The sequence below is a fragment of the Canis aureus genome, chromosome 18 (assembly GCF_053574225.1).
Source record: "Canis aureus isolate CA01 chromosome 18, VMU_Caureus_v.1.0, whole genome shotgun sequence".
In the NCBI taxonomy this organism is placed as follows: Eukaryota; Metazoa; Chordata; class Mammalia; order Carnivora; family Canidae; genus Canis; species Canis aureus.
The window spans coordinates 24334789-24347739 of record NC_135628.1 but is presented as its reverse complement, the minus strand read 5'-3'; the positions used below and the strand labels follow the sequence as shown (position 1 = coordinate 24347739).

General features: G+C 36.3%; 1 protein-coding gene across 10 annotated transcripts in view; it reads right to left on the bottom strand.

The window, feature by feature from the left end:
• HYCC1 (hyccin PI4KA lipid kinase complex subunit 1) overlaps positions 1-12951 on the bottom strand; it is a 123195-nt gene that overhangs the window by 84124 nt on the left and 26120 nt on the right. The window contains exon 1 of one of the 10 annotated variants that reach the window (XR_013356737.1): positions 24-115. The exons of the other annotated variants lie outside the window; for them this stretch is intronic. The gene's annotated coding sequence lies outside the window, so the exon portion shown is untranslated. Of the gene's footprint in view, positions 1-23; positions 116-12951 lie in introns of those variants that run through there. 10 annotated transcript variants of the gene reach the window in all.

Genomic DNA, 12951 nt, shown 5'->3' with positions numbered 1-12951 from the left:
TAAGTTCATACAGGAAATCTTACCTTTAGAAAGAAAGAAAAATTTCCTTTTTTTTTCTTTTTTTAAGAAATGCAGACTGCACAGGCAGCTGTTAAGTTCATACAGGAAATCTTTCCTGTAGAAAGAAAGAAAAATTTCCTTTTTTTTCTTTTTTTAAGAAATGCAGACTGCCACAGGCAGCACCTCATTTGGATGTGTCTGGAGTCTTGGAAACTTGACTACCCTATGTTCTACAAATAGACCTTGAGAGCTTATTTGGAGGTTCTAGCAGGGGAGCACAGCTACCTGTATACCTTTGACAGAAGAATGGTCCTCTCCTATCTGGGATGGTCACCCTCTTCAATACAGCACACAGCTTTGTGAGGGATGCACATGGAGCAGTGAGGGAGGAAGAGGATGGCCTAGCCAGACAGATCAGCCAAATCAAGCCTAGTGATCAATGGGGTGACAGATGTCACAACCAGATCACCCTCATATCCATCCATACAAGAAAATTTTCATTTATTTATTCCTCAGACCTAGGATTTGCATTTCACTTTCTTATTACACTTTCCTTTTTTTTCTGATATTCCCTATTAATTCATTTCCTTTAACTCTTTAAATATTATTTTAATTTTTGAGCATATTTATAATAGTTGCTTTATTTTTTTAAGATTTTATTTATTTATTTGAGAGATAGACTGAGACAGAGTATGAGCAGAGTGGAGGAGGCAGAGGCAAGGGGAGAAGCAGATTCCCCACTGAGTAGAGAGCCTGATGCAAGGCTCAATTCCAGGACCCCAAGATCATGACCTGAGCTGAATGAAGGCAGATGCTTAACTGACTGAGCCACTCAGGCACCCCTATACTGGCTGTTTTAAAACCTTTCTCTGGGGCAGCCCTGGTGGCGCAGCGGTTTAGCGCCGCCTGCAGCCAAGGGCGTGATCCTGGAGACCCTGGATCGAGTCCCACGTCAGGCTCTCTGCGTGGAGCCTGCTTCTCCCTCTGCCTGTGTTTCTGCCTCTCTCTCTCTCTGCATCTCTATAAATAAATAAAATCTTAAAATAAAAATAAATAAAACCTTTCTCTGCTAAGTCCAGTTTTCTAATAATCTTAGAGTTGATATCTATTGACTGTTCATTTTGCTTGAGTGTCATTTTCCTTCTTTTTTGAATGACTATGAACTTTGATCATATACTGGACATTATGGATGATAAGTTACAGAGATTCTGGTTTCTGTTATAATCTTCTAAAGAGTATTGACTTTTGTTCTAGTAATCAATTATTACTGGCTAATCACTTTGAATTACTGTAGGCTGACACAGACTTAGGTGTCAGTAAAAATTTCCCTAAGTAATTGACACTTTGGCTGAGATTTAACTAAGTATGAGTTTAAAAGGACCCGATGAGAAGGTACGATATGGTGTATGGTGTACCAGGTAAGCTGAATTTTATAGAAAAAGGCCCTGGAAAAAGAATCATTGGGTTTTTCAAGGAAAAGAAAAAAATCCATGTGGCTAGAGTGCAGAGAGTGATGGGAGACCCAAATGTCCCAGATAAAGGTGGCTCTTTCATCCTGGAAGGAGAGACATGTAGACAAAGCAACAACTAATCAACAATCACTAGGCAAGAAACAAACTGTTGCTGTAGAGATTTAACAGGCAGTCTGTTTTTACAACATAGGGGAATAATATACCAAGTAGAGATTGTACTGTGCTTTTAAAAGCAGGAACTAAATCTGGTTTTGCCCACATTCTATTCTCAGCACCTAATCCGGTACCTATCAGATGGGATATATTCCAGAAAGATCTCTTCAGTTAATAAATAGCCCCTATTTACATACATCGCAAGCTCTTTTTAAAAACCAATCTATCATATTTTATACATATATTATAGTTAATGTCAATATAATAAAGCTGACACATATTGGTTAGGCAAGTTCAGCAAGTTTTCAAAATTGCTCAGATTCCTTGACTCCAATCTGAACCAAGAATTTGAAAGCTAATTCCAAAGTGAATAAATAGAGATTTTTACTCTATTCTCTACAAAGAGGTGACAGTGTTAAGGAAGAAGAGAATCAATTTTTTAAAAAGTTAATAATTACTAATGAAAAGTAATTAAGCTGGGTTCATTTTTTTTTTCTTTAAGATTGTATCTATCTATCTGAGAGACACAGAGAGAATGAGAGAAAGAGCGAGTATGAATGGGGTGAGGCAGAGGAAGAAGCAGACTCCTGCTGAGCAGGGAGCCTGATGCAGGACTTGATCCCAGAACTCCAGGATCATGACCCAAGTTGAAGGCAGGCGCTCAACCAACTGAGCCACCCAGGCACCCAAGCTGGGTTCTTTTTTAAAGACAGATTTATTTATTTATTTATTTATTTATTTATTTATTTGAGAAAGAGAGAGCATGTTGGGGGGCGGGAGGGGCAAAAGAAGAGAGAGAGAGATTGTTAAATAGACTCTGTGCTCAGCACAGAATGGGACTTGATCTCATGACCCTGAGATCACGACCTGAGCCAAAACCAAGAGTCCTCCACTCAACTGGCTGCCAATCAAGTGTCCCAAGCTGGGTTCTAATTGGGGGGAATCCCTGGATGGCTCAGCAGTTTAGTGCCTGCCTTTCGCCCAGAGCGTGGTCCTGGAGTCCTGGGATCGAGTCCCACATCCAGCTCCCTGCATGGAGGCTGCCTCTCTCTCTGCCTGTGTCTCTGCCTCTCTCTCTGTGTGTCTCTCATGAATAAATAAATAAAATCTTTTAAAAAAATCCTAATTGTATCTGCCTTACTTGCTATTCATATCTATTTACCCTCCTTTCAATATAGAAGATATTCATAAAATATCCTTCAAATTCCACTCTACCATATCATACTTACCTCAACATCCACAAAAGGGTATCATCCAGGTGACACATAAATTAATACAAAGAAAACTGACCTCACCAAGATGAGAGGTGAATATGATAAAAACTAGGGACTCAAGAAAATATTACACTAAAATTTAGAAATCTTCAAATCAGGGTAGTAATCACTATCTCTTTCTTTCAATTCCTCTGTTGTCATATTCTAAACCAAATTATTAAGGATATATACAGAAAATACTTTCTATAACTAATGTCTGCAAACAATCACTAAGACTATTTTTCTATGAATTTATAATGGCATGTTCCCTTAGAAGGTCAGAGAATTAAACTTCTTATTTTGAAATACTCATAGATTTATAAAAAGTTGTAAAAAAATAGTACGGAAATAATGTTACCAAAAGTGGAGTAGAGAATTTCAGAGCTCTATCTCTCCACAAAAACAACTAATAAGCTGCCAAAAATTGTCAAATCAACTCTGGTAGAACTCTCTAATCTAGTCAAAAACCTGTAAGACTGATGAAAGATTGGTCAAGAAAGAAGCTGCTGCATTGTGATAAGCAAGCACTGAGACATTTTAAACTGCTCATCTACAATCCCAAACTTCTCAGATCAGCAGTGGTCATGAAGACAGAGAAGCCTAAATTCTTGGTGCAGGTTGCTAATGACACACAGAAAGTAATACAGACCTTATTCTCAAAGAACTGCAACTGCTTTAACATGTATGATGGCTCCTTTAAGGACTGTTGCAAAGGGCTGCCTTTGTTTTGCCCAATATGTGGTGATATGACCTGGGCTACAGCAGTTTCCTGGGTGGCAAATGGGTGGCTCAGCGGTGGCTGCCTTTAGCTCAGGGCATGATCCCAGAGTCCCAGGATCGAGTCCCACATTGGGCTTTCTGCATGCAGCCTGCTTCTGCCTGTGTCTCTGCCTCTTTCTTTCTCTGTGTCTCTCATGAATAAATGAATAAAATCTTTAATAAAATAAAATAAAGGCAAAGGCAATGGGCCACAGCAGCCTGGAACTAGGGATAACAGTCAAGACAAGAACTGAAAAGCTGTTGGAAAGGAAGCTGTTGGGAAAGGAGATACATGGGTGAACAGAGCTTTTAAATGCTCCTGCTTCACTGATAAATATTACCAACATCTAAAGTATTAAGACTAATCCATCTCAAGCTCTTCCAAAAATAGAAGAGGAAATACTTCCTAACTCTAAGAAGTCAGAATTACTCTGATAACAAAACCATACAAAGATATTATAAGAGAACTATAGACCAATATCCCTTATGAATATAGATGCAAAAATCCTCAAGAAAACATTAACCAACCGAATCAAGCAGCATTTTAAGAAGATGATATATCACAATCAAGTATGATTTATTCCAGGAATGCAAGGGTGATTCAACATTACAAAAATCAATCAATACACTATATTAATATAAGGAAGGAAAGAAAATACAAGATCAATTAATGCAGAAAAAGAAAAGCACTTGACAAAATCTAACACCTTTTCATGAAAAAAAAAAAAGTACTCAAGGGGCATTTGGGTGGCTCAGTCAGTTAAGCATCTGCCTTTGGCTCAGGTGATGATACCAGGGTCTGCACCTGGAGTGGAATGACATGCCTCTTCCCCATTCCTGGTGGCTCATGGGGAGGGCAGGAGTAACCCGGCCCACGTGGCTGTGGGGGGTGGAGTGCGGGGGCTCACGCGTGGAGCCCTAAAGGGCGCTTCCCCCCACCCCCCCAGCTGTTGTTGTCCACTGAGGTGAGGGACTCAGCTGGCGGCCATCGGGGCAGGGCCGGCAAGCCCAGCCTCAGCCCTGGCTCACGGGCTGCCAGAGGAGGCCGGGTCGGGTTATTTTTACTACTAGGGAAAGTTTTATAAAGGGGAATTTATTGTAGCTGAGTGAGACGGTTCTTAATAAATGTTCATCTGAAGTCCGTAAAAAAACAAACAAACAAAAAAAAGGCCCCACATCAGGCTCTCTGCTCAGCGGGGAGCCAACTTCTCCCTCTCCCTCTGCCTGCCACTCTCCCTTCTTGTGCTCTCTCTTTTTCTCTCTGTCAAATAAATAAATAAAATCTTTAATTTAATCTTTAAAAAAGAATAAAATACTTGAGAATTAATTTAACAAAAGGAACTCAGACTTGTACGCTGAAAACTACAAAATATTATTGGAAGAAATTAAAAATTACCTAAATAAATGGAAAATATTCATGTTTGTGAATTGGAAGACTTAACATGGTTATGATAGCAATACTTCCCCAAATGGTTTACAGATTTGATGTAATTCCTCTCAAAATCCCAAATGCCTTTTTGCAGAAATTGACATGCTGATCCTACAATTCATACGGAATTTCAATAAACTAATAGTCAAAACAATGTTGAAAAAGAAAAACAAAATTGGAGAACCTATATATCCCAATTTCAAAATGTACTACAAAGCTAGAGTTAACCAAACCACCATGGTACTGGCGTAGGGTAGACATACAGATCAATGGAGTAGAATTGAGACTTCAGTTGATTTTCAACAAGGGTACCAACACCATGCAATGGAGAGGAAATAGTCTCTTCAACAAAGGTACTAGAACTACTGAATATATACATGAAAAAAAATGAAATTGCACCCTTACTTCATACCAAATTAAAAAAAAAACTAACTCAAAATGAGTGAAGACCTAAATATAAAGCTAAAACTGTAGAATTCTTAGAAGAAAACATAGGGGTTAATTTTCATTATCTTGTTTTTGGCAATAATTTCTTATATATGACACTAAAAAGTAAGAGCAACCAAAGAAAAGGAATAGACTTCATCAACACTTATCAAGAAAGTGAAAAGACAACTCCAAGAATAGGAGAAAATATTTGCAATAATGTAGCAGATAAAGATCTAGTGTCCAGAATATATAAAGAACTCTTTCAACTCAACAACAACAACAACAAAAAAAGACAGACCCAAATTTAAAAATGGAAAAAGGCCTGAAGAGCCTTTTCTCTAAATAGAATGTACAAATGGCCAACAAGCATAAGAAAAGATGTATACCATCTTTAGTCTTTGGGGAAATGCAAATCAAAATCACAAAATACCACTTTCTACTCATGAGGACACTGTAATAATTTTTTGAGGTATAATTGACATGTAACATTATATTAGTGTCAGGTATACAACATAATGACTCAATATTTATACTTATTATGAAATGACCACCACAATAAGTCTAGTAACATCCATCACCATAGTTACAAATATAGAAAATTTTTTCTATAATAAGACCTTTTAAGATCAACTCTCTTAGAAACTTTCAAATATGCAATAACAACTTTACTCTCATAAAGAAAATAACAGGGCAACCTGAGTGGCTCAGCGGTTTAGCGCCACCTTCAGCCCAGGGCCTGGTCCTGGGGTCCTGGGATGGAGTCCCACATCGGGCTCCCTGCATGGAGTCTGCTTCTCCCTCTGCCTGTGTCTCTGCCTCTCTCTCTCAATCTCTGTCTCTCTTTCTCTCTCTCTTTATGTATGTCTCTCATGAACAAATAAACAAAATCTTAAAAATAAATAAAATAACAAGTGTCGGCAAGCACGTAGAGAAATTATGACCTTTTACATTGCCAAAGGGAAGATAAAAAGGTTTAGCCACTATGGAAAACAGTTTAGTAATTCTCAAAAATTCAAACATAGAATTACCATATGACCTAGCAATTCCACTCCTAGGAAAATACTCCAAAGAACTGAAAGTTGGTATTCAGGGGTGCCTGGGTGGCTCAGTTGGTTGAGTGGCCAACTGTTGGTTTCAGCTCAGGTCATGATCTCTGGTCCTGGCATAGAGCCATCAGGTTCCCCACTGAGCGGGGAATTGGCTTGGGGATTTCTCTCTTCCTTTGCACCACCTCCTGCTCACTGTCTCCCTCTCTGTTTCTAAATAGATAAATAAATCTTTAAAAAAGAAAAGACAGAATGAATGGAGGAAAAGAAAGAAAGAAAGAAAGAAAGAAAGAAAGAAAGAAAGAAAGAAAGAAAGAAAGAGAAAAAAGAGAGAGAGAGAGAGAGAGAGAAAGAAAGAAAGAAAGAAAGAAAGAAAGAAAGAAAGAAGGAAGGAAGGAAGGAAGGAAGGAAGGAAGGAAGGAAGGAAGGAAGGAAGGAAGGGGAAGAAAAGAAAGAAAGAAAGAAAGAAAGAAAGAAAGAAAGAAAGAAAGAAAGAAAGAAAGAAAGAAAGAAAGAAAGAAAGAAAGAAAGAAAGAAAGAAAGAAAAGAAAAGAAAGAAAAGTAGTACTGAGCGGTACATGTACTCTTTATTCAGTTTCCCTCAATGGTTACATTTTAGGTAAATATAATACCAAACCAGGAAATTGACATTGCTACAAAAAGAATGTTTCACTCTGTGCCATTTTATCATATATGTAGATTGTTGCAACCCTCCAGTGCAATCAAGATATAAAACTCCATTACCACAAAGATCTACCTAGTGCTACCCCCCTTATAGTCACACCTACCTTCTTCACCTCCATCATCCCTAATTCCTGGCAAGCCCTAATCTGTTCTCCATCTCTATCATTTTGTTTGAGACTGTTATATAAATAAAATCATATATTACATGATTTTTTGAGATGGTCTTTTTTTCACTCAGCATAAGGTCCTCAAGATCTAGCCAAGTTGTTAGATGTATCAGTACTTTGTTCCTTTTTATTGCAATTTAGTACTCTATGGCATAAATATACCATAGTTTATTTAACCATTCACCTACTGAAGGACATTTGGATCGTTTCCAGTTTTTTACTATTACTGCTGCCATGATTGTATTCTCATACAGGTTTTTGTGCAAATAATAGTTTTCATTTCTCTGACATAAATGTCCAGGAGTGTGATTGTTGGTTCATGTGATAGTTGTATATTTAGTTTTTTGAGATACTGCCCAACTATTTTCCAGATATACTCTCTTCCAGCCTATAGATGTTCAAGTTAATTCAATTTCTCAACATCTTTGCCAGCATGTGGTAGCCACTACTTTTCATTTTACCGGTTCTAATGGGTGTATGGTTATATCACACTGCAGTCCTAATTTGCACTTCTCTAATGACTAGTTGATGTTCAATGTCTGCATAATGTAGAAATATATTAGCCACTATGTAGGGCAGATCTGAAATGAAAGTTAGTATAGACATTTCTGATTTTTAAAGGTAAATTTGTCAAATAAAGAATAATGTAGCCTATTATCTGCCACAAATGTAATTTGAACATGATTTCCAAAAATGGGATTAAGATCACTTCAAAGATATTCATTACTTCTGATGACATTCTATATCATTCTTATTTTAAAATATATAGAAGAACACATAAAGCTTTGATTTCAATACTTTCATAATATTTGATTATACAAGGGCTTCTCAGATGGGTACATTATTGCCAAAAGGGCACATTATTTTCCATTTTACCTTACTCTCTGCACTAAATTGAGGTGACAAAGAAACAAATTTATAAAGGAGATATACTAGTTCTTCTCCAGTTATTGCTGTAACTTAAAAAAAGAAAATCATTATAGTGCTATTTACAAACATGAATGAAAATTCAAATCATGTTGGCTTGTCATTAGTTGGCTTTTTCTTTAAGAACAGAAAAGTTTCAAAGCATTTTAGTTGTCTTTAAAGTGAGTCAAAGGGATCCCTGGGTGGCGCAGCAGTTTAGCGCCTGCCTTCAGCCCAGGGCGCGATCCTGGAGACCCGGGATCGAATCCCACGTCGGGCTCCCGGTGCATGGAGCCTGCTTCTCCCTCTGCCTGTGTCTCTGCCTCTCTCTCTCTCTCTGTGTGTGTGACTATCATAAATAAATAAAAATTTTTTAAAAAATAAATAAATAAAGTGAGTCAAAAATCTTCAGTACAGTGTAGACATATCTTAAATTTATAATCTCATAGAAATATTAAACTATGCCAAAAAAATGCTAATAAGTGAAAAACTCAAATGGCATTTACATAATTTTAGATTACCAAACCAAGATAGTTCAAAGCAAATCTAAATACGGTAAAACTTACCAAAAATCCTTGCAAATGATAAATTTTTAAAATCTTATAAAAGGAAAAGTACCTTAAGAAAAATATAAAATGTATAAACATTAAAAATGTGACCTGAAACACCCCAAAAATAAATAATACAGTTAAGAAATGAGCAGTAGATATTTCTCCCAAGGAGACATACATATGGCTAACAGACACCTGAAAAAATGCTGAACATCACTCATCATCAGGGAAATACAAATCAAAACCACAATGAGATACCACCTCACACCAGTCAGAATGGCTTAAATTAACAACAAAGGAAACAACAGATGTTGGTGAGGATGCAGAGAAAGGGAGCCCTCTTACACTGTTGGTGGGAATGCAAACCAGTGCAGCCACTCTGGAAAACAGTATGGAGGTTCCTCAAAAAGTTAAAAAGTGAACTACCCTACAACCCAGCAATTGCACTACTAGGTATTTATCTAAAGAATATAAAAACACTGATTTGAAGGGGCACATGCACCCCAATGTTTATAGCAGCACTATCAACAATACCCAAATTATGGAAAGAACCCAAATGTTCACTGACTAATGAAGGGATAAAGATACACACACACACACACACACACACACACACACAATGGAACATTATCCAGCCATCAGAAAAAAATGAAATCTTGCTATTGGCAACAACATGGATGGGACTAAAGTGTATTATGCTAAGCGAAGTAAATAAGTAGTCAGGGAAAGACAAATACCATATGATTTCAGTCATATGTGAAATTTAAGGAACAAAACAGATAAACATAGGAGAAGGGAAGAAAAAATGAAGTAAGATAAAAACAGAGAGGGAAGCAAACCATAAGAGACTCTTAAGTATAGAGAATAAAATGAAGGAGGAGCCTGGGTGGTACAGTCAGTTAAGCATCTGACTCTTGGTTTTGGCTCAGGTTGTGATCTCAGAGTCTTGAGACAGAGACTGCATCAGGCTCCACGTTCAGCATGGAGTCTGCTTGAGATTCTCTCTCCCTCTCCTCCTGCTCGTGCTCTGACTCTCTCAAAGAAATAAACAAATATTATTTTTAAAAAAGAGAGAACAAACTGAGGGTTTGCTGGGGGAAAGAGAGGGCAGTGGGAGGATGGGCTAAATGAGTGATGGGCACTAGGAGGGCACTTGTGACGAGCATTGGGTGTTGCACGTAAGTAATTAATCACTAAATTCTACTCCTGAAACCAGTACTACACTCTATGTTAATTAACTTGAATCGAAATAAAATCTTGGAAGAAAAAACAGAAATTAAAAAAATCAAAAAATTACTTAAATGTGACCTGAAATATCAATGCATTCTATGGGAAACAGAACAAAAGAATTTTATAACAGGGACTCAGGGCCAAAGTCCCAGGATGGAGTCCTACATCGGGCTCCCCATGGGGAGCCTGCTTCTCCCTCTAACCTATGTCTCTGCCTCTATCTGTGTGTCTCTCATGAATAAAATAGAATCTTTTAAAAATAAAAAGAAGGTGAAAAACCAACAGTGTTTTCCAGTTGATAGAAGCTTTTCTTTGTCCTTGCCATACATTGTAATGTTATTTTTTTTTTAAATCTTCTCTTCATCGGCCCTGGGCTCAAAGATGAGTAACAGTTATGACTAAAGTTACCACTAAAGACTAGGTAGAGGGCAGCCCCAGTGGCGCAGCGGTTTAGCACCGCCTGCAGCCCAGGGTGTGGGGACCCAGGATCAAGTCCCACATCGGGCTCCTTGCATGGAGCCTGCTTCTCCCTCTGCCTGTGTCTCAGCCTCTCTCTCTCTGTCTCTCATTAATAAATAAATAAAATCTTAAAAAAAAAAAAAAAAAAAGACTAGGTAGAGCAAAAAGCAAAGTGACCACAAAATAGGAACTATGATTTAAAAAACTGTTTCTTTCTACAAACACTCAGCAAGAGGCTCTCTATAGTTGCTAACCTACCTCCACATTTCATATCTAATATGTAACATATTAACATTTATGGCAGTCTTGATTATGTAACTTTGCAGCTTTATAAACCTGATTAGATGTCCCAAGTAATACTCAAAATATACTCTCATATTTTAAAAATCTTTATTCTTCTCAAAGGCAAAAGAACAAAACATGGATTGTTTCTGCTACGTAACTAACTTCCTATCTTTCTCAAATATATCTTGTAATAGAATATTTAAAATTATATTAGAAAGCTTGCTAGGATTCTATGTAGTATTTCATAAGCTGACAGTTTGTGTGAAATTAATTTTTTAATATTTTCAATATATAATAAGACCTTTCTAAACCTAGTGTCTGTTCTTCAGTTACCACATTATATTCTTATTTTAACCCTAACAATAATTCCTAAATTCCTCAAGCTTTCTAGAAAGCATACATAAGAGCATTATCATCAGAGACAAATACTCATTATAATTTCTTCATTATTATCCAATTAGGGAAGAACATAAAAAGAAAAATATAGAAAAGGCAACAAATAACAACTGTAGTCAGACGGCAGAGAAAAGGGAACCCTTGTGCACTGTTAGTAGGATTATAAATTGATGCAGCCAATATGGAAAACAGTATGGAAATTCCTCAAAAAACTAAACACAGAAATACCATACAATCCAATAATTCTACTTCTGGGCATTTATCCAAAGAAAATGAAAATACTAATTTGAAAAGATATATGTACCACTATGTTTATTGCAGTATTATTTATAATAGCCAAAATATGGAAGCAATCCATGCATCCATCAAAAGATGAATGGATAAAGACGTGGTATACATATATACAATGGAATATAACTCAGCTATTAAAAGAATGAAATCTTGCCATTTGTGACAACAGATGGACAACAAGGTCCATAGATGGACCTAAAAAAATAGTATTATGTTAAGTGAAATAAATCAGAGAGAGACAAATATCATATGATTTCATTTATATGTGGAATCTAAAAAACCAAACAAGCAAACAAAACAAAATTTTAAAAGAAACAGATAAATAAGAGAACAAATTAGTGGTTGCCAGAGGGGAGTGGGTGGAGGGGATATGTAAAATAGGTGGAGGAGATTAAGAGATACAAACTTCCAGTTATAAAATAAATAAGTTATGGGAATGAAAAGTATAGCACAGGGAACACAGTCAATAATATTGTAATAACTTTAGGATGACAGAGGATAATTATACTTATCATGATGAGTATTTTGTAATGTATATAATTGTTGAATCAGTATGTTATATATCTAAAACTAATATATGTCAACTATGCTTCAATTAAAATATATATATTTACAATATATATATTTACAATTACAACTATGCTTCAATTAAAATATTTATATATTTACATTGTAAATATATATATAAAAATTTCCTTAGTTTTACTGTTATTTTACATCATCCCCTTTATCACGAAGTATTAACCATAATTTACTACCAAATCATTTATAATCATTTGTTTCTTATGTCATTATGAAAATCAAGTTCCTATAAATCTGTAGAACAACCAAATTTTTATAAATGCATTGTGAAACATCATGAAGTTTTAAACTTTTGTCTTATGAAATGGAGCCATAACAGTAAATTAAGTGCCACCAGAAGAGTATCAAGAAGCTTAGCCGAATTTCAGGAAAACAGAGCAGAAGGAAATGCTTAGATTACAGAATAAAATTACATTACAGAATAAAATTAATTTACTCTCAGGGATTTTTCTGCTTAGAAACTAACCAGTCAACTGGAATATCCTATGAAAGAACAGGGTATCTATGCTGCTGCTTAAAAAGAAGTTGCTCATTGCCTCACAATCTACCTGTGTCCTCAAGTGAATAAAAGCTTATCCCCCAAAGCACAGGGAGAAGAAACATAATTTATAGGACGCAGTATGGGAAGTCATTCCAAAGACCTGTAACTTAGGCCTATTTTCCCCACAAATCACAAAACAAGTGTCTGGTTATCAAAAATTGAGCAGAGGTTTTTAACTATGGGAAACATGTTTTGATTAAAGCACCTGTGTCTACTCCAAGAACAAATAAAATCATATTGGGATATCAATGTGCTCTAGCAACCAGGCAAGTATATCTCTGTTGGAAAAGCTAAGACAATTAAAAGAAATATAACAAT